This window comes from Rattus norvegicus, chromosome 7, assembly GCF_036323735.1.
Source record: "Rattus norvegicus strain BN/NHsdMcwi chromosome 7, GRCr8, whole genome shotgun sequence".
Taxonomy (NCBI): Eukaryota; Metazoa; Chordata; class Mammalia; order Rodentia; family Muridae; genus Rattus; species Rattus norvegicus.
The window spans coordinates 84,840,955-84,867,384 of NC_086025.1; the positions used below are offsets into that span (position 1 = coordinate 84,840,955).

General features: G+C 42.3%; 1 long non-coding RNA gene across 1 annotated transcript in view; it reads right to left on the reverse strand.

The window, feature by feature from the left end:
• LOC134479728 (uncharacterized) overlaps positions 1 to 15,989 on the reverse strand; it is a 122,442-nt gene extending 106,453 nt beyond the window's left edge. The window contains exon 1 of the long non-coding RNA XR_010053395.1: positions 13,882 to 15,989. This is a non-coding gene — a long non-coding RNA (uncharacterized LOC134479728). The remainder of the gene's footprint in view (positions 1 to 13,881) is intronic.
• Positions 15,990 to 26,430: the final 10,441 nt, after the last annotated feature.

Sequence of the window (26,430 nt, forward strand, 5' to 3'; positions counted from 1 at the left end):
AACCTTGTCCTTGAAGGAGACTTTACCGAAATGATGAGTCCTTCATGGAGCCCCAGTTAGCTTCATCTTACCTAAGTTTCTGTGGAATTTATGTTTTTATTTTTTTAAAAAAAATTGAACATTAAATTTTCTATGGATATTCTAACGATATAGCCACAAATACAGACAAATCCATGCTTTCAAGAGGTACACATCTGAGAAAGAGAAAACTGAAAAACAAAATAATTGAGACAAATCTATTAGGCTAGAATGACCAAAGTGCTACAGAAAGAAAGAAAAACAAAGATAGATGGAAATCCCAGAGGGTAGATTTCTAAATGAGATGGTACTGAAATAACTTACAAGCCAAGCATGGTAGCTCAGACTCTTAATCCTAGCAACGGGAAGGGTGGGTTAGGAGCATTACAGTGAGTTCCAGCCCAGTGTGAGCTACAGAGTGAAACGCTGTCTCAATAAAAAGAAGAATCCTCACTAACATAATATTTTAAGCAAAGATGTGAAGGACTTGAGGGAACGAGTCATAAAGTATCTGAAAAATCAATGGTCCGGCTAGATAGAATAGCAAGGACGAAGGAGGTCTTGAGCAGGAGAATAGCTATAGTTCCTAGAGTAAGGAAGCAGAAAAAGTGAGAGGCAAAAAGGCAGAGGAGCTTGTGTGTGATGGGCTTTTTTTTTTTTTATCAAATGCATAGATTTAGCACATAACGAATTTCTTTCCCTTCTCGGAATTGAGCTCACTCTCTCCGAATGTTCTCCTGCAATATTGAGTGTCATCCTAAATCTGTCATTTAACTTCCAAGTTCATGAAGATCTACAGAACGGACATCTTACTGTGCATCCATAGTAGGCACCTGACACACTGAAGCCTATACAAATATTTGTGTTATTGTATTGATTTAATTTCAATTGTCACTCTTTCAAAGCATCAAAGTTGTGTCTAATAAGAAGTCGTGGGAAGTGGTTTGACCTTCTGAATTTATTCACATAAATTTAAATCAAACAAATAAGAATATTTTATTAGCTGTTGTTATCAGTATTCATAATAGGGCTGTGGCGGAGAAGCAAATGGTAGTTAGAGTCCCCCAAAATGTTATCCAACATGCAACTCTTAGAATTATATATTGAAAAAATCTGGTATGTAATTACCAGGAGAGCTATTTAAAGCAGAAATATGAGATTAACAGTGCCAAAGGTGTAAACAACTTTAATCTGTTAATTTATTGCACATGTCTCTTAGAGCCAAGTTTCAGTTTTAAGATTAGATCTTGGATATTTTCGTGTTTCTACAAATGAAACAAAAATTTCAAACTCAAGCTCTAAGCATTTTTCATCCTTTAGCTGCCCCCACTATCTCTTCCGAAGCCAGAGTGTCTTCTACAACATAAGCCTGTTCATCTACACACATCTAGCTTCTCCTTGGAAGGCACTCTGAAGTTTGTAAGACACTGTGGCTCTACCTCATCTGTGTCTGCCTTCCATCAACAAATCACTTTAGGGAACAGACTTGCTATAGAAATTATATAAATGAGAGTTACTTTTTAATTGTCAGAACAGCAAAGATGTTTTCCATTAATAAAGATGATTCGTGGCCACCAGACAAGAAAAACCATCCATTCATTCCCGCAGGGAGGTGTGAAAGTGTGTAATAAACCTCTTATTACACACCTGACCCAATTACCTTCAGCTTTCCTTTTCTTGCAGCTCCGATTCCACCTTTGTTTGGAGACCTATCTCATTCTGGCCACTCACTCAATCCCTAGCTGTACGAGGGAACAGCCACAATAAAAGCTGAGGCACACTCAAGTATGTAAAAGATGAGTCACTACCCGAGGTAAGTGCCTTTTGAGTAGGTCTATGTTCTCAAACTTTCCAAAAAGGCCCTGCCACCTCTTCTCTTAAGAAACACTGTTCTCCAGTTACACCACTGTGAAACGTGACCTTTCTCTCCAGCTGGCACTGGGCTTTAGCCATAATCATTAAAAAGGTACAGGTGTTCTGCCAATTCAAGGTAGCAGGAGAGTGGCATGATGTGAGATGGGGGGATGGAAAGGGGAAAGTTACAGGAAGGCTTGCACAAAATTGAATCCTTAATATAATCTTAATAATGTGAGCTCTTTCAGCCAAATATTTGACCTCCCCTCTTCCCTTCAGAATATCATGATTGACTGAGAGCTTATGTAAAACCATATTTCAGGGATATTGGAGGATTTTAATGTACACATTCAAGAATTTTCTACATGTGTAACTAGCCCAAGTTTGAGTCTACCTTGTCGACTGCAATTTCCATGTCTACAGAACAAGGAGACATTCAGGAGGTGACTCTCAATTGGAGGAGAAGACTCAAACTGTCAGCTGATGGGGCAGAAGTGAGGGCCATGGTGAGGAATAAAGCAATGAGTAGTCAGTCTTTCATGAAGACATATCAGGAGGCTAGCCCTAGGTGACATAAAGGACATCCTTAAAGACTATCATTTCATTCCGGATCCAGATCTGGTGGGGATGAGAGATTCCCTGGTGTAAGGACCTTCAGAAACTGCTGGTGCTGCCCTGTATGGACCACACTTTAGATCGGAGAATCAAGGCAGACTCACAGCTGAATCCATCAACCTACTCGAGTTCATCACACATTCAAGTTACTAAAGATGTGAAGTGAGTGTTTATGTGTATGTGCTTTCCTAGATAAACATGCTTAATGTCCACGAGAGTTTCCAAAGCATCTGTGCAACAGAACAGAGAGGCCAAGGCCACTGCTGTTATACCGTTCTCCACTCTCTTGCCACTTGCTCCTACACACTCATCCAGCAAGCTTACCCCAGAATACCTTTCTACATTAGGGGGCTTTTAGATGGCTAGATGGATGATTAGGAAACAGTAATTAAAACACTGTGATAGTGGACAAAAGGAAAATGATTTGTGAAAGCAGGACCTGAATTTGAATGCTAGCTCACCCACAGGCTGGAGAGGTTCTCTGGGTTTCAGCTTCTCTCCGTAATAAGACCTGTGTGTAAGACAATAAAACAATAAGGAGTAATTCCTGGTATAGAAGGCTTATAGAATCAATTAGTTAGCTGTTCCTTTCCTGCTCGTTACATAGGAGAAGGATAAAGCAATATGTAAATCATGAGTAAATAACTAAGGGCTAACAAATTAAGGTCATAGTTAAAGAAGCATATTTCTAGACTGGAATACAGCATAATAAAAATATATCTAGTTTTTAAAGTCATGTAGGTAGTTTTCTGTAGGATCTTAGAATAGAACTGAAAGCATTGGAAGATTTTAAAAGGGGAAATAAGAATTCTTACACCACATTTCAACCTTTCTTGCTTTGAAGAAATTGTGTTAGAAAATGCTTGCTATCCAAGAACTCACAGCAAATATGTATCTAATTTTAATACAACGCTATAAAACTGTCTGGAAAGTTTAAACTAGTTATTAACAGACTCTGAGTGGGAGAAATATTCTCCAGAGGTAAAATGATTTCCCTTGAGAAGAAGTGGGCTCAGGGACTCTTGATCAGATGCCTTTCAGATGTGCGACCATAAAAATGCTGTTGGGTTCCTTATGGAACTATGTGGTCCTCAGTAGTACATTTTCAATGAACCTCAACACAACTAATAATTGTTGAACTAAAGCAAAATGTTCCCGATCGTTTCGTGCTCCCTGTGACATAACACCACCATTTGTTTGTCACAGAAAGTTAAGCATTTAAGAGGTGCCATGGCCCAAACACACAGGTTCTAAAGGTCATTCTATTCTGTCACATGCTATTAAAAAAAAAAACTACTGGAAGAGTTTAGAAGAAAAGCAATCTCTTTGGACCATTTGTCGTATAATGAGAGTTCAAAGCTCTCTCATTATGTCTTCTTTTAAAACACTGTTACCCCTCAAGGATGAATTTTTCCATTTCTGATAAGGTTCTTGTCCAACCCAAATTACAAGGAAAGGAAGTCTTGGGGGTAAAATGTGTTTACTGATTTTTTTAAACATCTTCAAAGACATTTAAAGGAAGGAAGAATTGATCCTAAGGATATCCTCCAGAATAATTTTTAAAAAAAATACTATGACATTTTGCTCCTCGAACAAGGTTTATCTCAGAGGAAGCTGAAGCAACACTGAAGATTCTACCTCCCAAAGCAAACATTCGTCCCAAAGAGTTGTCCTTATTTGTCCAACATAAAGATCATCTGTGGAGTCATTTTTATGCCCCCAAGATTCGCATTAAAGCCAGTTTAAAAATAATTTGCCATTTACATATGTTTTCACTAGATTGAAAGTCAAACGTTCTTTCACCCTTACCATCCCGGCAGCAAAGACAGAATCATGTTATCCCAGGGGTTTTATTCAACAAGACCCAGTGCTGGGCCTCAGAAAGAGATATGTTCCTCGTGGTGAAGGGTTAAAAGAGGACACAAAGCTACCCTCTGGAAGTCATTAAGTTACAAAGCCCCAAGAAGATAAAAGTTTCCATTTTCTAAAATGTAAATCAAAAACATATTCATTAGTATTGCAAAACAAACATGCAAATCTTCCCCACTTGAAAAGCTCGGCTAAATATGTACAAGGGCTAAACCCAAAAATACATCTGGTCCTCAGTTACAGAGCTTGCTTTTTTGGTTTTATCTAAAGAGTTTGTCTGTCCTCCATGGTTGGCTTCTTGGATTATTGCAATTCATAATAAGCCTTTTAGCTAAGGATGAAATAAACAAAGATAAAGTCTTTGTCCTAGTTTTAAATGGTCCAGATGGGATGACTTTTCCATATGCTTAGCACACCCACTGTTTATTAATCATTGCTAGCACAGTTTAAAGGATTACAGGGTTTATTGCATGAGCAAGGGTTGAAATTTACAGTTCATGTAATCTCCACACACCTTTTAAAATATTCTATCTTTTCTTGGTCGTTCTTTTTGCTTAACTCAGGTTGGGTATATGTCCAAATCTGGATGCGTGGGTCTCTCTGCTTCTGTGTCTGCGTATGACATATCAGGGGGCAGAGACTCTCAGCCAACTGATCAAGGGGAGGCTTTTGTGCCCAAATTTGGAGACAATATCAGTCTTAAGGAATGTGTTACATCATAACAATGACAATGTGGGTAAAACTGGCAATACTTGACTCACCGCCCTTTACAATGATTTACTTAGCGTCTGGCAATCTGTTCTTCATATGATGTTTGGTTCGCATAAACAGTTTCAACATGGGAGAGGACGGTGTCAAGATAACAGTCATATCATTCGTCATTGCAGAACATCTATGTGGCTCGCCAAGAAAATACAGTCCTTTTATCTTGAGAGTCTTACAAGTCCTTGCTTTCTCTTCGGCGCGCTGTACTGTCCTTTGAAACCTGATCGCTGCCGCTCCATTCTGAAGCCACGTCAGCTCATCAGGAGTGAGATGAAGCCCGAGAAGGGCCAGCATGAGGAACAGCAGAGAGAAAAGAGAGGACGAAATCTTGAGGCACAAAGGAATCACGGAGAGGGGAGACCCCGAAAATAAGTCACAGAGGCCACAAAGGAGCCCTCACTTTTAAGCTGCCATTTCTGATATGGAATCCACCTTAGATGAGAGGGACTGACGGGTTCCACTCTCACAAGCAGAGCACGATGATCTTCTCTGCAGTTTAGTAGTAAAATGGTTAAACCAACAATGTGGGAGGTAGAAGGAAGAAATCTCTGTCTTTTTATGTGACAATCACAGTCTCCCGTGGATTCAAGGGGAATCTGACAGAAGGCTTCCATATTTGGAACACCCCCTAAAACTTGGAAGGAGAAAAAAGGGGGAGATATTCTTTAAGTTTTCTTTTAATAGAATTGGTTAAGACAGTTAATGTTGAAAATGTTCTATTAATCATGGATGCTTTTTATAGTGTTTCTACATGCATTCTGAGATGTGGTTTTATATCTTCAGCAAGTGGAGAGTGGAAGGCCACAAAAAAAAATTAAGAATTGGCAGCTGTGGGCACAAAAACCTGAACATTCAACCCTTCAAAAAGGCTTTGAAATCTCTCTGCTGGAGTCTTGTGTATAATAACTAAGCTCTAAACAGGACTCTGGTTTGATATTCTACTCTATACTATGGGCCTACAGCACACTTGCCATATGAAAGAAAATTGAGAATTCATAATCAGAAACCAATGTCTTACAATAGTGCTACCTAAAAGGAGTAGAACTGTGTCCACAGATGGAAACAGTTTGAATTGGACTTGGAATGTCAGTTCTATTGAACTAATTACAGCAAGATGGCCTGTGACTTCCATACAAGGAATCTCCTGATATCTCACCTTAGTTTGTGTAGTAAGAAAAGTCACTAATTTAAAGCATTGTTCTTAGGCAAATCAGTACCCAGGAGAAAGATGTGGCCCTCTTTCCTAGGCAAAGGCTAAGATATGATTAATCAAGAAAGAAACACCTTGATTCTTTAGAGAATCTAGTACATACATAGCATATGTCAAAAAAAAAAAAAAAAACAGGTAGTCCTGTTAGTTATAAAGTTTAGCCATTTTACAGTGGAAGAAAAGGAAGATTCCAGAGGATCTAGTGGCCCTCAAAAGGTCCATGATGCACACAGGAAACTGCTAGGTTCAGTGATTGGCAGGAAGACACAAAGAGGACCTGGCTTCTTTATGTGTGTGGCTGCCCCACCAAAGCTGTCGCTAGGCAAAGGAATGTTTTGCCACCACTGAGGAGCAAATATCCCAGCGGCTTAACCAGTATGCATGAGGGCTCTGTTTATAGTTTCCATCCCCGAAGTAATTATCTAGGTAGATGGCTCGCTCAGAAAATGACTCAGCTGTTTTTCTTGCTGAGTAAATGGCTAAACTCAGCAACTGCTCAGAGCAAAAGGCAATTATTTTGGAAGAGTGATTAGACGGTGCCTAAGTCACTAAGCCACAAAGCTGGGTCGAGAATGCCACACTCCTAGATGAACCCCGGGGTCTTTCTTTTCCAGTCCAAATCTCCCTTCCCTGATATGCAAAATGTCCCCCCATTGCCTTGCTCTAAGCTTCTTCACATGTGAAAGGGCTACTCACGGGCTGTGTGCTCTCCCTTCAGAGGCCGCTCTCCTACCTGCCTCCTTGCTTCTGATTCCAGCTGCGTCCTTCACATTCTGCTGCCTGCCATCTTCCTGGGCTATTGCAGCAGCTAGAGAAGGCCTCAGGTACATTTCTTCCTAGTCTGTCTCCAGCACATCCATGCTGTAGCATGCTGTAGACCGCTAGCCAAACCAATGTCTCCCTCCCCTCGCCCCAGTTTCTCTTTATCACAATCCAGCTAAAAAAGTAGACAGATGTTTTCCCACTGAACACAAGAAAAGCCAGACTTAAGTGGGTGGCATTCAAACTCCAGCTACTGCCATTTCACCCAATTCCCTTTACTGTGAACATCAATTTCTAACCACATGTGCTCACTCCCTGTCTCTTTACACACATCCTCCCCAACCTCTGTTCTAGTTCAGGTCCATCCTGCTTCACCAGGTCTTGCCCACTTCCTCAGTCTTCTTGATGTCTGCCTTGTCTGGACCAGTAAAATTCAGTCTGACTCACTATAAAACAAAGTCCTAGCTGCGTGCTGCCGTATCGAGATGAACAGCTCTATGTCTGTTTTTCTTTTCAGAGTATGTGCTCAGAGGTGGCAGGATGATTTCTAAATGTTCAGGGTGACACTGACCATCTGTTATGTGGCAGACAAAAGACTAGGCGCCTTCACTGAGCTCTCCATCTCGAGAATATAAACTCCACCGGATACATGTCTGCTTTGCACATACAGTCCCCAGAAAGGAACAGGTAACACGTTTCTCTGGCTTATAGTGTCTAGATCGACCTTCGCTGCTCTGTTTTTGAAAACGAATGTATTCACAACACTGAAAGTCCTAATATACAGACACTTGAAGATGCATCCAAATCAATGGTCAAAATGTTCTGCTAAAATGAAAATCTTCATATATCATCTCAGAATTCAGCCTCTGCTTTCATTGGACTGTTTTGTTACAAAAATGAGCTTTTCTGACATCTTATTTTACTGTGATTTTCCGTGGTCACACCCATGAGTTACAGAGACTTGTGAGGACTTCCCAAGAGAACTGACCAAAACTCAAAGTTTCTGAGTGATCTTTTTTTTTTCATACAACATTCCTGACTAGGTTGTACCTATTAATAGGAGTTATTTTCAACTCTCCAGGCCTTCCATAAATAAGGTCACCCCAAACCACTTCCACCTCTTCACTCCTCAATTTAGATTTGGTCATTTGCCCTCAGGAGAACCCCTAAGGAATAATACCAACATGAAAGTGCTGGAAACACCCTGGCTGCTTGGAGACAGGCAGAATGTAAAAGCCACTGACTTGCAAAAATCTTACAAATACACATGAATGATCAGCAGTCTGGATGGTTCAAATAAAATATCTATACAGCCCAAATTATCCAGGTAAAGCTCACCCCGCCCTTTACTTACATGTTTCAGAATAGTGAAAGCAATACATGCCAACTGAAATGAGAGGTTTATGAAGCCAAAGTTGGCCCAGTAGAGAAATATATTTTATCCTACCACATTTTTACATTTGCATACATGGCACCCTTCAAAGCCAGGAGTTTATATTTTCCCACCAAGGCTCAGCATGTGTGAAAAATGCTTTCCAAGAACTGAAGACTGGCTAAGATGCAAATGCAAATATGGATTTGTGGGCAAACATACACAGTTTAACCTGATCTGAGATCCTTCTTCCATGGCATAGATGAGCTTAGTAATGAACCCAAGTCTCCTTCAGACAAGAACTTTGACGCGTTAGGCCAGCCTTAATTCAATTTAACAACCTCAAAGTCCGAAACACAATGACACAAGAGAGAGTCGCTCTAAAAGCCAAATTGTTTCTCAATAACTAGAATGCATAAATGGGGAAAAGGGGATTCGGTAAGAGATAATATGCTTAGGGCTGGGAGTCATTTGTTAGTTCATTCTCCCTATGAAAAGGATTATCTCTGTGGCCACAAATAAATTCCAAGGGTTCTGATTCCATGACAGCTTTTCCCCTCACTTGGAAAGGGAACAATATGAGAATTCTCTATTGATTCCTAACTCCAAAAGGATCCTCCAAGTAAATATATAGTCACAAAGCCTGGTACTATAAGGAACAGTTATACATACCCATTGTTTCCTCTACCTATCACAGTAAACAAAACAAAACAAAAATAGAAGTTCCTGTTGTCCAATATATGCAGGAGTTTAGAATAGAGCTTATAAAATTATATACTCTATCGGAACCAAAAGAAAGTATCTCAGACGGTCAGGGAGGCAAGGAGGAACTTGGGGGAAGTGCTGCTTTAAAGTCTATGGATACAGGATGCTGAGGTCTGATGAATGTTATCTCATCCCTGGACTTGACGCTCAGTGGCATGTGCTATCTCTTTTTCTGTCCTTGAAAACAGAAGAAAAAAGATGTCCAAGAGAGATTACATGGAGATTTGAATTTTGTTTAATGCATGGTTATTTGCTTACATATGGCCTAGGCCTGTTTCATGCAAACTGCCAAGAATCTTCGATGGTTCCCAGGAAAATTCAAGCTTCGACTTCATAACCCTAGCTTTTCTGAATCATTTTAATTATTCCAATGAGATGCTGCCTAGTGAACAGCCAAGTACCAATAGCACAGCAATTTTGCCAATCTGGATGGGAAAACCAAACAAAATGAGAGAGAGAAAGAGAGAAGAGAGATTCACTACTCAAAACAAAATTTGTTTCTGGTGGTCATTTGGTTTTGAACTTCTTTGAAAATAACATTGTATTTGGAACAGGTTCAATTGCCCAACATGAAAAACAACAAAAGCCCACACTGGTGGTGTCTTGCCCCCCCAGCCCAGGGTCCTAGGAAGTAAACAAATTCTTCTGTGCTGTGGTACAGAGCCAATTCAGGAAGAAGCAGCCAAAATCCTGAATGAAGGCTGAGCTCATAAAAGTGTTCTTTTCCTTATCAAGATGAGATTTTCGGGCTCTTGGATTTCAAGGGTTTGTTTTGGTTCTTATTTTTCTTAGATCAGCACAAGCAATTCTCACATGTTTTGCCTTGGGCGCTAACTTATGTGAGTGGCTAACACTCTTCAGTAGGATAAAGCACATAGGAACTGTTCATTAAGCACTTACCATGTGCGAGGTACTGAGTTAGATGTTCAAAGGTTAGGCCTCAGTCTGGACATGGATGAGACTTTTATAAAATACAAAGTATATATCAAAATAGGGCCAGCAAATGAGGGCTATAGGTGGTTGGGGAAGGGCCTAGGTCAGTTAACCAAAGTTAATGAAAACAAGTGAGCTTGAATTGAATCTGAGATAAAAAAAAAAAAAAAAAGTCATGCTAGTGGCAAAGAAAGATATGCCCTCATAGCACAAGCAAAAGCAAAATGGCACAGTTATAGCGTCAATGTTTTCCTTACGGTTTTCTCTATCTCTAAAAATTGTTTGTTTGTTTGTTTGTTTATTTTATGTGAGTACACTGTCACTGTCTTCAGACACACCAGAAGAGGGTATCAGATCCCATTACAAATGGTTGTGAGCCACCATGTGGGTGCTGGGAATTGAACTCAGGACTTCTAGAAGAGCAGCCAATGCTCTTAACCTCTGAAACATCTCTCCGGCCCCTGTTTTCTCTATCTCTAAATGAAAACTATTTAAATGTCAGTGCTAACATCTGTGACCCATGTTACCACCGAAGGCTATGCAACTGTCTACTGTCTGTGCTGCAGCCATGTTGATGTCTCTGGGTTGTGCTGCCATCAGAGAAAATGCTGAGATGTGTGACATGTACTGAGGCTGAGCCCAAGGCTGAGGCAGAAGACTATGTGCTCTTCCATAGAAGTGCATAAGTATGTATAAGTCCATAATCTGTGCTCCTGCTAACTGAAAAGGGCAAGGAAGCTACTTTAGCCATGATACTGGTGACTGGTGACTCATAGGTTAGAGGGACATCGAAGATTTTTGTGATAATACCTACCCTACCCTACCCCACCCAAGAAAGAAACAGCCCAGGCATAGAGCCATTGAAAGGAACTCTTAAAAATTGTGAAGTATAGATCTCCACAATTTGTGGCTTCTGGCTGGGGTACAGGTAGGGAAGATCTCAGTTTTCTTTAAGGAGCTGGACACCAGAAGTTTGACCATGCCCCAGGGAATATATGGGCAACACAAATTGGACATTTTTTTTGGAGGGCCAGGGATGCCACACAGATGAGGAAAGCAGACCTGAGAGGACTGGAAAGTAAGTTTGTTTGGGGTTCATGATGTGAATTCCTAAATAATCAACAAAATTATACATACATATATATGGTCTAAATCACTGGTCACACGTCAAGCTGATCAAAACGAATATTTCTTTTGTATTAATTGGTGTAGAACTGTGTTTTACTTACCCTATCAGGGCCATCTCTGAACACAAAGAAGACTTAAAATTAGCAGGATTTTCCTTCTCCTACAGAGATCCTAATGAGATCCCTACATTCTTTTGTAAGAAGAGCAAAATCTACATGTTATGGTCAATGAGAAGATCTCTCTCTCTCTCCTCCCCTTCTCCCCCCGACCCCTGCATGATGACATTCATCTAGTAAAGAAGAAGAAAATAATTTTAAAACCTTAGGTCGTGAATTATTGGTGTGTTGACAGGGTGGCATTACCTTAGAGGGGCTAGGCAGGCAAATGAGTTCCAGTCTGTCTCTCAAAGCAATAACAATTCACAATAGAATTATACAATGTTCTAAGGAGTAATTGAGCTAGTCTGAAATTAAAAGAACTATGCGTACACAACATAATGAGCAGATTTATTAGGGGAAATACACAGATGATGAGGGAATTATTGAGCCAGCAATGAAACTATGGAAAAGATTGCCCAACCCAATTCCACGGCTTCACAATGACTCTCAGGCTGCCTTCTGGGTCTCCCAAGACATAGCTTTTCACAGACCTAGCTTGGCTGTTGGGATCTGTCCTTTCATAGAATTTCCAAATCCCAAGCATCCACTTGCAACCAATTGAAATGAGAAAGAAGCAAAATTTAAGCAGAAATGATTGACGTTGTCGAAGGTGATGTCAGTAGGCCTCCACTCTCGTGATAACTCTGAGTTTCCAGCTGGGTCTTTAATGAACACATTCGTGATTTATGACCTCTATTTTGTACTTTCCTGGCATACATAGAAACCTGGCATTATTCAATTTCCAGTTGCCCCAAATCTTTATTGAGCAACAACCACGTGCAGTTGTGAAGGGCTAGGGTTTAGGGCCCATGGATGTACCCATACATAAAGTCCCTCATTGTCCTCCAGGTGGCCATTATGATAAAACCAGTCAGCTCAGAGGTAATCCCTGTGGCTGTGGACTCGACACAGGTGGAAGATGTTAGCTTAGACAAACACACTCAAAAGCAGACTCAATTTGCCAATAGTATGAAATAATATTAAGGGAAGGTGGAGACTTTGAGACCAATAAATGAGTAGTATTATCTTTCTAGATAATTGGGTACAGAGAGGGCAGAAAATGCTTGAGGTGTTGAGACAGACCTGATTCCCTTCCTGTCCTGTCTAGTCAGCAGTGACTTTCCCACAGGTGTTCTGCTGCTGCCCGGGAAGAAAGCAGGCAGCTGGGAAGCAGCCAGCAGGATGTTCATCTTTGTCTTCACTGCCACATCCAAACCCACAACGAGAGAACTCCCAGGCAGACATGCCAAGCTCCGACACAAAGGATAATGCAGCAGATACAGAAATGGGACTCCGAAAAGAAAAAGAGCCGGTCAGACAAACAGCCTGGGCAGTCTTTAACGAGGCCTGCTAATGCCTAGTTCAGAGCTTCAGGGAGTGGCTGTCATCAAAGATTAAACCATCTTGCAAGATAGAAGGAGAAAGGCTTAGGCAACTGATAACTTTCAGAGATCACATTGACCCTCATTCAAACTAGAAAAAGGACACATAGCCTTGTCAAGTCTTTGCTTAAATCATCAAATATGCATTTTCAAAATGCATATTTGATCCTACAGTAGACATAGAACTCAGCCACATAAATAAGGTGTCGAAACTCTCCCAATGTCACCCTGATTGTTGCTAGGCAGAAGAGCGTCTGCCCTTAGGAAATGAACTTATAATTTTCCATCAAATGCTCATGGCCAGGCATAGTAGGAGGATAAAGAGTTCAAGATCATCATTGGGTAAAGTCCAGTCTAGACTACTAAGACCATCTTGATAAAGTCCATGGCTAGAAAAAAAAAGTCTTGAGTCTTCCAATCCCTCAGGTTATTTCTCTCATTCAGCACCTAGTGACAAGATTTCTGAAACTAGTGTTTGTTTTCAAAACAGTTTGCATGCAAAACATGGTTACCCACAAAAAAGTCAGCCTCCTGCAAGTCCAGTAAGTTGTTCCTCTCCCAGTTTTTTTCCTGCAGTAAAGAATGACAGTGACCTGACTAAAACCTTTGATATCACCTACCTTCTATCCCACAATCCCCCACCCTCCTAATCTCCTAAAGTCCTTTTCTTACTGCTATAACCTTTTTTTATTCATTTTTTTTAACTGGGAAAGGGAGATTATTTCTGCTTAATATGTTACCGCTATTTCTATTCTCCATGATTGTGTTAATATAAATCACCAATCTAGATGTTTAAACTCATAGCATGGACCATCTGCAGCTCCTTGCTTTCAAGGTGTGAACAATTCAGGAATATGTGATAGTTCCATAACAAGCAATATTTTTGAGTTGCCTTATGATTGGGTAAGTAGTTTCTTGTTTATTATCTTGCTTCATTCTTAGGAAACCACTGTGAGATGTTTATCGTCCCACCAAATCAGCTCTAACCTGAAGCTGGTGCAGCCAATGATTCCAGAAAGATGTGTCCTCTGTAAGCCTGAAGCAACCCACCTTGAAACCAGGGATCTCCGCTCTGAACCCTTTGCTCTTCTTTGCCAATCAAAGTGATCTGAGAGAAGTACAAAGAAGATGCTATTAGAATTCAGAGAAGGAAGCATCATAGGGGAAAAAAAGACAACAGGATGTTTTCAAAACCACATCACAGACGTGTTCTCCCGCCGGGCATCTGGCTGCAGAGACTCCAAAGACTGGTTTATCAAACAGATGCTACAAGTTCAGCCAACAGGGTCCTTCCCTAGAGTTACTGCTCACCACACAGAAAAGGGCATTGTGGTCCAAACCCTGAAAAAAACACATTTGTCTTTATAATAGCAATAGTCTGTAAGGTTGCCAAGAGATTTCTGTATTGAAATGAAATAGAATGTTCTGGGGAATTACCAAATTTCTAGTAAGAGACATAGAGGTAAAGGAGGAGAGGGGAGGCTAGAAGACGTGAGGTACTTACCAGGAAGCTGCAACATCAAAATTGAAATTTTCACTCACCACGTTATTTATCATGTCCCTAGTTCATGTGAGGTAAGCACCAAGTTCTAGAGCTCTTCCCAGGAACTGGTAAACTGTGTAAGGCACATCCATCAGACATAGGGGCCCAGTTCTGAATTGTGCTTCTCACATCTGGGGCGCATTACTTTTATTGATAAGTCGTTCTGATTCGGTATCATCCTACCTATAACAAACTCCTGGAAACCTGAGTTTTACTGTCCAGTCAGTGGCATCCTGCAACCTATTTCTGCAAACAAAACATTGTTTTCAAGAATGTCCTGACCATGCACTTTGGGAATTCCTGCTTTGATGATTTTCCAAGCCCTTTGGGCCTCCTTGGGAGGTAATGACAGTTATATCAAATCTGCCCCCATCCTCCTCCACGGGCCCCCAAGCAGTTTTCTCTCTGACCTTCCCAGAAAGATGTTAATCACTCCTTTTAAAACCAAACCCACTGTAGCCTCCCCACTGCTGATAGCAAAACTCAGAGGCCATTTTTCTAGCACTTCTTCTCTCTGCCAGGAAAGAAGAGCACACAGACCTCCCACTGTGCTGAAGAGGAGCAGCGCTGTTTTCAACCTTGATTTTCCACCATGGGTGAAATCTTGCCTGATATACAAGTCCTGACAGTCAGGCTGTGGAAAAAGTAGGTTCCATGTCTGAGACTTCTGGCATTTCTGTGATCTTGCTCTTCCTTTCTGACATTTCCTTTCCAATTCTGCATTATGTAGGTATCAAAATGTTCATAGAAAGAGGATCCCAGGCACTTGGGCCTCTGGGCCATTCCTACTATAACACAACAAAAGGTGATGCATTTCCCTGGAAGATGCTCTGTGGGACATCAGAGAGGTTGAAGACCACAAACTAACACTGACCTTCAGAGAAGTCAAACCATAGCAACAATAAAATAATTATTTGATTATGGTTAAATTATTTGACAAACTTGGGTCTGTAATTCTTCAATTTCCAAAGAGTATTTGAATAAGATCTAAAACTACAGTGTTAAGTGATAACCCTGATGATACAGCTTATTCCAATAAAGGTAAAAATCAAATATGACAAGAAGTGTCCATGAGAATCTGATTCTCCTGTCAGGAACATGTAGTGAGAATTTTGGTTTCTTTGAAAAACACAAAAATATTATGGGAATGTGTTTTCATTTTAATCCCAGGTGTGGGATATAGGGCTGCTTCAGATTGTCCAAAGACTGCTCATGCTCTAGCAGGGGCATGATTCTGTGAGCCGCAGATAGTTTCTATGATTGTATGGCATTGGGAATTTTGAGGACTTTTCAGAGAGTATATAAATGCTAGGGCACCTAGAGGCGGAACGGGTTGCTGGTTGTTGATCGTGGTTTTTTAAGTAGTCTATGACCAAAGAAAAAACAAAAATAAGCAGAAATTAGATACCCTGACAGCAAAGAAACTTGCCCCCAGGAACTCAGTGCCCTTAATCAACAGGAAGTAGTCTAATAACATCGCCCTCTTTCCTCTCTATCCTTTTCTCTTTCCTGTCTAGTGTGGGGGTTGAAAGGGTGGGGGGAGGGTATAAAAGGGTAGATGAAAGAAGAACCCAAAAGTAGCAAAAGACAGCTACAGGAACATTTCACCCAGAGAAGCCAAAGAGACATTCAGATCGCAAATGGCTGAACTCTGGGAGAATATCAAAAGATTGTTTCCAAAGATAAGCTTCTCAGAACAAGAATCCCCCTGAACGCGCTGCCAAAAACTATCCCATGGTCTCAAAGCTTGGAAAACTCAGCAGAGAATCATTGCTCTTGGAAATTCTCAAAGCATCAGGAGCAAAGATCTGGAAAGGTCTGTCTTAACCTGGTTAGCTTTGTTGAACCCTTTTCAAAACTAATTTGGCAACCCACTTTGGATGGTACAGTATGGTTAAAGCTTGAGTCGGCATTTCATAAAAGGGAAACAGTACAGGGTAGGGGAGGAAATAAATACACGTGGGTAGGATGGAGTCCTAAAATTGAATTAAGGTCCTCAGCATGTGACTGGCTTAAGGGGACAGCAACCTTGTTGTTACGTGCCCATCTGTCCTGCCAGACTAAAGCGATAGCTAATCCATGTTTCTTCTCTAATTGGCATTCTAAGTTTGCCCCTTGGTCTTTTATCAGAGTCATAAAACCCCACCTCAGTCCAAGCAAGTGGCCTTACTGTAGCCAAACCTCCAATTTACAAACACCCAGCCCCTGAAACTTTCTTTAATATCCTTTTGTGCCCTGAGCCGTTGACCACTTCTCCAACCATACTTTATGAAAGTTAGTATTTTTGTAGAACACATGTTCCCTCCTCAGGTGGGGCAGCAGACAATAAAAATGTAACTCCCAGAAATTCGAGAGCAAGTTAAAAATACCATTATTTGAAAGACAGTGGATGGGATGCTTAGCTAGGGTGTACCTGGAAGTTGCTCTGAAATACAGATGTCCTGTATCTGTCCTGAAACCTAAAATCCTCCTCAGGCTGGTAGAGTGGGTAAGGACCTGAGGCACTACACTAGAAGAATAACTTGCCTAGGTTCCCCAAGCAATTCATTTTTTTTCCTTTTCTTTTATTGGATATTTTTTATTTACATTTCAAATGTCGTTTCCTTTCCCAGTGTCCTGTCTATAAACTCCCTATCCCATCCCCCTCCCCCCACCCCGCTTCTATGAGAATCTTTCCCACCCACTCACCCACCCTTTCCTGCCTCCCCACCCTGACATTCCCCTACACTGAGGGTCCAACCTTGGCAAGACCAAAGGCTTGTCCTCCCATTGGTGCCCAACAAGGCCATCCTCTGCTACATGTGCAGCTGGAGTCATGGTCTATCCATGTGTACTCTTTGGATAGTGGTTTAGTCCCCAGGAGCTCTGGTTAGTTTGTATTGTTGTTCTTATGGGGTTGCAAACCCCTTCAGCATCTTCAATCCTTCCTCTAACTCCTCCAGAGGGGATCCTATTCTCAGTTTGATGGTTCCCCAAGCAATTCATATATCAATATGTTGACCCCTGGCCCACCAGGAGGGAGATGGCATGCTTGATACTATTTCCCAGCACTTCCTTTGTGGTTTTGGGCTAGATAATTTCTCATCCAAGGGTAAGAGAACATGGGCTGATAGTTAAGACTTCCTGTAGCTTGGCTTTTGTTTGTTCAATTAAGAGAGGCTTCCTGGGGTTGGGGATTTAGCTCAGTGGTAGAGCGCTTGTCTAGCAAGCACAAGGCCCTGGGTTCAGTCCCCAGCTCCGAAAAAAAGGAAAAAAAAAAAAAGAGAGACTTCCTAAGCACTCAGTGGTGCCTGGTACTATAGTAGGTGTGGAATTAACATGTCTTATATTCTACAAGGAAAACAGGAGCATGAGGAGGTAAAACATCCAATAGATGCATAAATAGAGGCTAGAGATGTCCTTCAGTTGGTAACGTGCTTGTCCAGCATGAGGGACACCACGGGTTTGATCTCCAGTACCACATAAGCCAGACATTTGTAAGCAAACACCTGTAAACCTAGAATTTAGGAAGTGGAGGCACAAAGACCAGAGGTTCGAGGTCATCTTCAGCTATGTAGTGACTGAATCCAGGCTGGGCTACATAAGACTCTTTCTCAAAATTAGGTAATAATTTTAACTTAATAAAACAATCGTGACCTTTATGATGGAATAAAAGACTGCAGTTCAATGATGCTCCCAATACTGACAGACAAAATCCAGAACAGGACCAAACAACTGGCAGAGAGATTCAGCAAGGCCCCTTCAGCTACACAGCATGCTCGACTCCTGTGTCTTCGGCTGTCACTGTTCCCAGGGAGATAATGCTCTGCTTGCAGCCCAGCAAGGAGGAAGTCCAGAGTCTTTGAAGCTCTGCAGCTGTAAGCAAGGAGATTTAGAAGAGAAGAACAAGAATGGGGGGAAAGGAAAGGGAAAGAAAGGGAAGAGAATTGCTAACTAAAAACAACCACAAATAACCCTGCCCTGTGTACAGCCCCCACCTGCCCTGACAGTCAGCTCAAAAATCTAGGGCAGAAGGCAGGGGACCTCCCACCAAGAGCTATGGCTGATTATTCCATTCTGTGTCTTTAAGAAAGAAAAAAGAAGGGGGGGGCCTTCTCGGAAGTGCAAATGAGGACCGCTCTGCAGTAGAGCTCAGCACACACCCGTCTTAGAAGCAGCAGGGATTTTGTTCTCGGTATGGAGATGCGGTCTGACAAGTAAGGTTCACTATAGTTCACACTGCAGTGAGCAGCAGAGGCCTAGGAGGCTCCCATATGGGACCTGGGGCAAGCTAGCTTTGTCACCGTTACAGCTGCCAGTAATTATCAGTAATAATAATAGATAATATTTACATAGCCTGCCCCAACTAGAGCTCCCAAGACAGATGACAATGCTTTTCCCAAGTTAGGTATGCAGAACCACCCCTGACAACCTGACTAGGGATGACTCTCCTTCTGTGCCAGGCAGATGACATGTGACAAATTATCACCAGGCACTCTAGAGTGCTGCAGCTCGGATCAGAGGGTAAAGGGGTGACATTTAAATATTCATTTAGGCTTTTAAGCGATAACGAACCTGGAGTTTATCCTTACAGAGAAACAAAGCAGATTGTAGTGACTCTGCCATTCAGCCTTTGTATCCACAGTTCATTATCCCCCAAGAAGAAACTCTTAATAGCTGTGGACAGTGGGTGATAAAGAGACCTCCATGTAGGTTTTTCTACTGCCCAATGTTGAACATGAGAGGGATGGTACTTCTGTGGAAGCAGCTGGAACACAGTTTTGCCACGAATCTAAGACTGCTTGAAACATAAAGGGCAATTGAAAAGAAACAAAAAGAGGTATCAAGTTCTCTTCATGACAGTCTAAGGTACATTTGGTATAAGTCAAATGCATTCTGCTTACTTCAGACCCCTGTCCTGGGGACTGGAGAAATGGCTCAGCAGTTAACAGTGCTTACTGTGCATACAAAGAGGTTCCCAACACCTACATGAAAGCTTGTAACCATCTGCAACTCCTATATGAGCAAATCTGGTGCCTTCTTCAGAGGGCACTAGACATGTATGTGGTACAGATACATACATGAAGGCAAAACGTTAATAAATATAAAATAAAAGAAATGAATGAAAAGAATGTAAGCCTGTCCTGGGGGTTTCTGGATTCTGTGAGAAATTAGTCATCAGGGTCAAGTGTACGTGAAGCAACTGAGGTTGGGGAGTCCTAGAAACAGTCATCAGAGCACAGGAAAAGGAAAGGGGAAGGGTGAAGGGAGGGGAGGGGAGAGGAAGGGAGAAGAGAGGAGGGGAGGGAAGTGTGGAGGGGAGGGGAGAGGTCAGGAGGGGAGGGGAGGGAAGGGTGGAGGGGAGGGGAGAGGTCAGGAGGGGAGGGGAGAGGTCAGGAGGGGAGGGGAGAGGGCAGGAGGGGAGGGGAGGGGAGGGGAGAGGAGGGGAGAAGCACCAAAGGTGCTGTGTAAAGTCAGCTTCATCACTCTGGGAACTCATCGAGAAACTGAGGATCCTACCTCAGAACTCACCTAGAGAGGAAGCTGTGGTACTATCCACACTTTCCAACTTTCCATCACAGGATATCAACTTCTAAAACCATGTAGCTTGTCTCCTGATTAAGAGCATCTCTGTAGAACTCCTATAAAGGCCCTAGGTGTTCCCAGGAATCAGCGTCAGCCTACCAGTGAATACCAGTGTTTGAGAGCAGGGTGAGTCACAAGTCATTTATTCTACCTGCTTCTACAAAAGAAGTGCACAGGGCAGAGGGAACAAGAACACCAGAAACAGGGAACAGAGTATATGTCCTTGTCCACCCTGGTTGAAAAAGAAAAAGAAACCTCTAAAATTCTTGACATGGATGGATTCCTGCCTCCCCAGTTACATGTTATCCCATCTATCTGAGAAAGGTAGATTCTTAGCCTCAGTGACCACCAGAGGCCACTGGTAAATAATCTGTCTCACGTTGTGTGTGCAGCAGAGCTTGGCAACCCTGCACAGAGAATGCCTCACCGTGGAAATATGTGGGTGTGTTTAAAGCATTTCAGATTTCTAGAAGATACGGGCATTGTCACGGTGCTGCATAACAAGCAGGCTCTCACCATGTCGCCTTGAAACAACCGTTCCCTTCAAGGAGGTAAGCAGTAATGGAAAACACGTTGTCGTGAGCTGTGAAGTTTTAAAACTCTGCAGTGACCACAATAATGCTGAGGCTTTCCTTCATTAATATTCTAGCTAAATCCACACCACTGACAAGCTGCCCCGCCTCATGATGTCCTGGGACAACTTTTGAAAAACTCTCGCATTGTCTATTCTACGAATGGAAAGAAAGAAACACAGAGAAGGTTTTTGTTACCAAAGAACACAAGATCCTGAAAGACCCTATTAAAATTGTATGTTTATCATCAAGCAATAAGGTACCGAGGTTCTCCCTATGAAAGAGCAACTTGATAAAAGATAAAAGACAAGCTTTGGAGTTGCCTGTGAAGGGTAAATGTGAACCTGTCCACCTGCCCTAGGAGCAAACTCTCCTATCCCCAAATCTCCCATTCTCTTCCCCCACCCCAATCCCAAAGCCACCAGGTTGATGCATGAATAAAAAATGTTAACAGGCCAAGGAGACATGAAAACCAAATGCTGTGTGGGAGACGGTGGCCAATGTTGAGTAGCCTAGAGGAAGAGAGCCTTGGCCATGAACATGGAATCTGAGTCTTCTTTATGCAATTAGACATATCTGGGTTTCTGAACTGTAGTTTGTTCAGATGCAGAACCCCTCTGTGGAGAAACGCATCACAGCGTGTTCCGCCGCTCTCTGTATTCTTTTCTCCAATTTGATGAAATCATTTCCAGTTTCAGTTAAAAAGAAAGCAGCTTCTGGATCCATTTAGAGATTTAAATGTGTACACTGTATTTAAGGATTGCCTTTGGGTTTGGGTTTGGGGTTTCTCTCCTGCACAAGAGAAGGACTCAACAGGAAATATATAACCTTCTGAGGCCCCACTCTTCAAACCTGGAATTCAAAGGTGACAGTGAGCATTCTATCAATGGCATGTTTGTTTCTGAGACAGACAGAGTGTCTCAGCTTATCCTTCTCGGCAGTATTAACGAAGGAGAGTGGCCCACACCATGGGTAAAGCCTTCTCTCGAGCCAACAGCTGCTCCACGTCAGAACGAGTAAACATGACAGTAAATGTCTTAAGCTGTCCATGTGCTCCTGTGACAAAGGTTTACTGGGCACCCACTACAGGCTGGCTTTAGTTTACAGACTTGTAGGTGAGGGACTCATGTCCCTCAGGAACAGCCACAGTGCTGGTCCTCATATCCGTTAGTTCCCTCTGTTGAAGAAAACAGCCATCCTCAGTGTTCAAGCCCCCAGTTACCTTGAGGACATGCTATGCTGGCCCTGGCCTGCCTCTTTAGGTCATTTTGGTTCCGCATTACAGATCTTTACTGTTTGGTTCCATTGAGACCCAACATTGGTTAGGGTTGGTCCAGAGGAATATCTGCCCCCCAAGGGACATTTTCTGTAAAACATAAATGTTACCCTTTCCACAGACCCACACCCTATAAGGTTTAAGGGAACAGACTTGGACTTACATGCGAACTCAGTAAATTTCTGTCTACAAATCTTAAGAGTAATTTAACTTCACTAAGTGAGCCTTCTGCAAAATAAATAATAGTAATGCCTTTGGGAGATTTTTTTTTTTTTGAGAATTAGAGAGAAAGAAATCAGTTGCATACATTAAATTTAGCTCCTAAGGTCACTTAGAATTCTCTTGGGAAACCAGTGTTAACATGCCAAATAGACAGAGATCAATTCATGTGTTCACTTGGTCCCTTATTCTTTGACCAATAGATGGCCAGCTTTCCCCCACGGGCACGGTGATGTATACTCTTGGCTGTTGGATTGACCTTTTCTGATATCAACTAAGGAGTAAGTCACTGGCACTCCAGTGAGGGACTGTTTTGATTAGTGTCTTAGAAAGGATTTCTATAGCAGCAATGAAACTCCATGGCCAAAAAGCAAGTTGGGGGGAAAGAGTTTATTGAGCTTTTACTTCCACATCACTGTTCATCACTAAAGGAAGACAGGGCAGAAACTCAAACAGGACAGGAACCTGGAGGCAAGAATTGATGCAGAAGCCATGAAGGGGTGCTGCTTACTGGCTTGCTTGGCTTGCTTTTTTATAGAACCCAGGACTACCAGCACAGGGAAGGCACCACTCACCATTGGCTGGATCCTCCTCCCTCATTGATTACTAACTGAAAAAATATTTTACACCTGGAACTCATGGAGACATTTCCTCAACTGAGGCTCCATCCTCTCTGGTGACTCTAGTTAGTGTCAAGTTGATAAGCAAAATCAGCCAGTACAATCAGGTTGTCTGAAGTGTGAAATCTCACCCTAAATGTCAGGACCACTCTCCTGTGGCAGCCCAGATAACAGGAAGTAGAAAAGGGAAATTCATTAACAGGAAGCCTATTTGCTCCAGCATTCTTTCAATAATACTAGAATCAAGTTCTTTCAAGCTTCCAATGTGGACTGAAGAGCAGTGGCTCCCCAAACATTCAGTGTCAGATTGGTACTGCTAAGACTCCCAGTCTCATGGACTGAGTAACCACTTGGTTCTCAGTGTTCTCTAGCATGAGACAATCACAGTTAGACTACCCAGCCTGCATTGTATAAGCCAATCTTATAATCCCTCTCTAACATATATGCCTTCTATCAGCTGTGATCCTCTGGAGAACCCTGACTAATATAGTCATTGAGGATATCTAGCAAATATGCACTGCTGAATACAACTGACTGAGGCTAGGACTCATAACATGTTGAAATATAAAACATGTATTCCCTGCCAAATATGCCGAAAGCCCATACAATAAATGCAATGAGTCTTTCTCCAAATTCTTGTTCAAATGCTACCCCATCCCCAACACACACACACACACACACACACACACACACACACACACACACACACTGCCCAGTGATTTAGGAGATTGGATCTATGGGCGGTGTACTAGCTTTCCATTCTTGTGACAGAGTAGCTTAGAATAGCGACCTTAAACGTTTTCCTTGTGACGTTAGATGTTTCAGTACTTGTAAGGCTGAATCCTTTGCCTTTAGGCTTATGGCCAGGTGGAAATATCATAGTGTATGTAATGGAAGAGGATGCTCACTCCATTACAATGGGGAAACGAGAGGAGCAGGAACAGAGGAAGAGGCTGAGGAAAAGCACCCTACAGAAGCAAGCTCTTCACAGCCCTGTTCCTACAGGAAGGCCCACCTTCCAGTTTGCACCATCTTTCAGTCATCCATCCAGTCACAAGAGCCCATCAATAGATTGTGTCAGCATCCACACAATCTGGCCACTTCCCAGAAGTCCACCTCTGAAAAATGCACTGGGGGCTGAACCTATTTCCTAGTTTCTTGACCTGCACAATCTCAACCCCAGCAAATGGATATTGAGAAGAATCCCAGTTGCAGTCTTCGTCTTTCAGCCATGTTATGCAGAAAACTGAACTGAATTAGAAGAAACGAATCCTGCTTCAACCAGGAGAAAGTGTTGTTGAAAATGGAATGTTAATTTTCATATTATCGGGAAGGAACTCAGTCGTGAGGATGTGGTCACCATGGATGGAATTAATGACCTTATGCTCTCTTGCTGTCTCAGGGGAGGACACTGGGAGAAGCTGGCCTCCTGTAGCCCAGCCAAGGTCCCTTCCAGAACCCAACCTTGCTGGCACCCTCATCTGGAACTTTTATTCTCCAGAAATGTTATTCCATGCCATAAAACCTGTGATGATGTGTTATTCCAACCAGACCCATTGAAGACATATCATCTCAGTTAAATCATGATTGACTCTGTTCTGAAAATGAGTAAGCTAAGACCTAGAAAGATTGGAAAATCTGTCCACTGCCAGGCCCCTGCCATGCCACTGGCCAAAGCTGGAGCTCAGAGCTACCTGCCTGCTCAGAAAACTACCAAATTCAATATGGCAGAATCCAAGACCTGTTCTTTACTGTTTTGACCTCAGCAATCTCAACCCAAGGAAATGGATGACAAGAAGAATCCCAGTTGGAGCCTTTGCCCATCAGTCGTGGTCTGCAGAAAATTGAACTGAGTTAGAAGAAATGGGCTTCAACTAGGAGAAAACTTTATTTAAAATGGAAAGGTAATAGATTTCTCCAGACCACATGTCTCTGGGACCTGTATTTACAATTTAGGTAAGAATGGAAAGAGGTAGCCAATAGGAATCTACCAATTAAAATGGTAGCTAGCTGCCCTTAGATGAACTGCCGCCTACGTTACAGTATTTTGCAGCAGCTCTTGGCAGAAGACAAAGTTTTCCTCTTTGTAGGCTATGTATTAGTTTGGACTCAAAGTGACTTAGGCTCAAAGCTGTTCATTGGACATTGAATAGGACAATGGGAACCACAAAGTCTCTCCATATAATCACAGACCATGTCTGTTTTCCATTATAAAGCAAGCCAGGCTACTAACAAAGGTGAAGCTTTCTCCAGCAGCCACACTTTGCCAAGACTACAGAAATCCCGCTTCTGCCCTGGTTCTCTCAAAGTCTGACCCTCACTCAGCCTGAGTCCTATGCCAGTCTCTTTGTTTAGAACTCAGGCCCAGTCTCCACCAGCCTAAGTACCTATGATCTCTTTCTGTTTGAGCCTGCTTCTACGGCAGCTTAGTGGCACCGGCTCCTTCCTAATGAATGGGCTTGGCTTTTGCATTTTATCTTGTCATTCACTTGTCTTTGTGTGACTCTTGCATGGCTGCCTTCCCTGGGTTTTAAGACTCTATCTCTGACATCACTCCTAGCCCCGCCCTGAATCATCTTCTCATCTGAAGTTCAATATGAGGATTCTTTAAAGACATAGAATATTGTACCTGGGAAGACAAGCACTAAGAAGCACATAGCCCATTTTTCACATGATCTCTGTAAAGAAGAAATTCTATATTCATTCAATGGCTTCAAATGAGAAGTTAGAGTGAATAAGAAGGCAGCCTACACTCACTGTAAGGAATTTTCCAATTATTATAACAGTCCAATGAACAAATTCCCTGTCACCAACAGTAATGTTTTCTTACAGTTTCCGTGGTATTGGAAAGAGGCTCATAGAGGAAATGGGGGCTGACCTAAGAAGCCAAGATCCTGGCGGGCTATGCAATGGTGAGAAGAGAGGCACAGAAATTATCTCTCAATCCTCAGGAGAAACTGCCACTGCCCATCAGTCCTTCCTTGGGGCAACATCTCCTGAATATCTCCGGGATGTTTTAACTGTTTTGTAAAGGTGGTAGAGAATAAGAAGCCAGGATATTATGCACACGATCTCACAGGACTCTCCCAGCAACATCTTTTTGAGTTGGTTTCAGTAAGAAGCAGGAAGTTCCTTCAGGGACCATGGTAGAATTTTGGTAGAAAGTTCCTGAGTATCAAAACCTGAATCCTGGACTACAGGAGAGGCTAGTTTGGTTATGGGCTGTTTCCCACGTCCCTCGTCTGGTGGGAAATAGTTTGGGTTTCAAGTTACAATCATCTAAAAGGTCAAAGCTATCTTTGTAGCAGCATATACCCCCAGGCTGTGTTTAGAAAGAATGGACAGGAAACACAAGCACTGCCAGTGGCTTGGGGAGCCTCTCTTGGAGCTCCTGGAACTAAAAACACAAGGACAAAAAAATATGCCTCTACCCAGGCTTGGGCAAGCACCTACTAATGGTTTCTATGTCAAAGGCTCAGTCTTGCCAATATGGGGAAGTGATGGAATTTTTTGATGCACAAGGAGGTGGACTACTACAGGGGAGCCTCCACCCTCTCAGAGGAGAAGAGTACAGAGTATGGGGGAAAGAATGGGGGGACCAGGAAGAGGGGGAGAGTAGCTATCAGGATGTAAAGGGATTAAATAAATAAATAAATAAATAAATAAATAAATAAATGGGAAAACTGAAAGTATGGTGGGTGGGGAGAGAGATTGAAATGAAATAAGGTTACTGAAACATTGCCTTCAAAGGGACTCTATGGAACCCATCCTCTCCTCTTTCTTCCTCTTGGTTGTTTCATAGGT